Here is a 1,029-nt window from a genome sequence, read left to right on the forward strand (position 1 = left end):
AAGATTACAGACAGGTTTTGTGTCGGTAGTTGCAAGAATCACAAACTGATTGGTGTATCGCTCCGAATTGGGTAAAGCTTTAGACAAATGTACTGCTTCATGCCTTCAGTTAAATGGCTAATTTCTATTGGGTTGGGGCTAGTTAAATGATCTGCTTGTCTTAATTACTGCTGCCCTAAATTCCATTGCCTTTTAGTGATACTTAGACAGTAAGGGATGAAATAAATCAATCCAGGGGAAACACCAGGTAAGAGTTACAGGATGAGGTTATTTTACATCTGTCACTCTTTTAGATCATTGAAATGATGGGAAGATTGTCTGATTCAAGTCAGAAGATGGAAAATGTCCATGCATCTGGAAACACTTACAACGTAGGAAATACTCCATTGCAAATCAAGCAGGAAAGTATTTTCTAAATATACTGCCGAACGGAAATACATATGAAAAAACAAAGCTGACGATGAAAGAGAAATTAGTAGAAGATGTGAGTGAACGAAAGGAGCAACCTTGGTCCACTAAAGGCTATATTTTGAATGCATAAGCACCTGGACGCCTTTTAATTGTGCATGACATCCGATTAATCAGACATTTGATTAACCAGACATCAACGCAGACAGAACCCACGTGGGCCAATCAGTATCCTTCATATGAATAATATTATTTTCTTTTTTTTTTGTTGAGAAAACTGTCTGACGTATCTCATTGTTTGCGTGACTTGATCAGCAACATGGGAATTAAAGGACCCATACCCTAATAAAGTAGCCAGTGATTGTAATACAGTAGGGTGCCTGCTGTTTCCAGGCTGCTCACGATAGATGCTGTAAACAGTTGTGCTGTTTCTAACAAATGAAGTGGACCGTGCGTAACAAATGAGAGAAATGTGAACAGAAATCAACTGGGATAAAAACAGAAATGACTCGGAACATGAAAGACAGATTCCTCGGGATTGTTCAAGTTCAACCACAGGAACGACAGAGATTCATCCTTTTGGTTGTTTTCTCTCTCTTTTTTTCCTGTACTTTGTGTCAG

This window comes from Polyodon spathula, chromosome 41 (genome assembly GCF_017654505.1).
Source record: "Polyodon spathula isolate WHYD16114869_AA chromosome 41, ASM1765450v1, whole genome shotgun sequence".
NCBI lineage: Eukaryota > Metazoa > Chordata > Actinopteri > Acipenseriformes > Polyodontidae > Polyodon > Polyodon spathula.